Consider the following 317-nt stretch of genomic DNA (forward strand, 5'->3'; position numbering starts at 1 on the left):
TCTGAAGAAGCCTCTTCTTCTGAGGTGATCTCTTCGTTTGTGACTTCGAGCTCAGACACTTTATCGTCAAGCTCTTCCTTGAGTTCTTCTGTATACTGGAATACGACAACGGGTCCTGATACATCAGATTATACCTCGACTCCTGAACCAACTCAACCAACTCAGCCAACTCAGCCAACTCAACCAACTCAACCTACTCAACCAACTCAGCCAACTCAGCCAACTCAGCCAACTCAACCAACTCAACCTACTCAACCAACTCAGCCAACTCAGCCAACTCAGCCAACTCAACCAACTCAACCAACTCAACCAACTCA

The sequence above is a fragment of the Cyberlindnera jadinii genome (assembly GCF_001661405.1).
Source record: "Cyberlindnera jadinii NRRL Y-1542 unplaced genomic scaffold CYBJAscaffold_5, whole genome shotgun sequence".
NCBI lineage: Eukaryota > Fungi > Ascomycota > Saccharomycetes > Phaffomycetales > Wickerhamomycetaceae > Williopsis > Williopsis jadinii.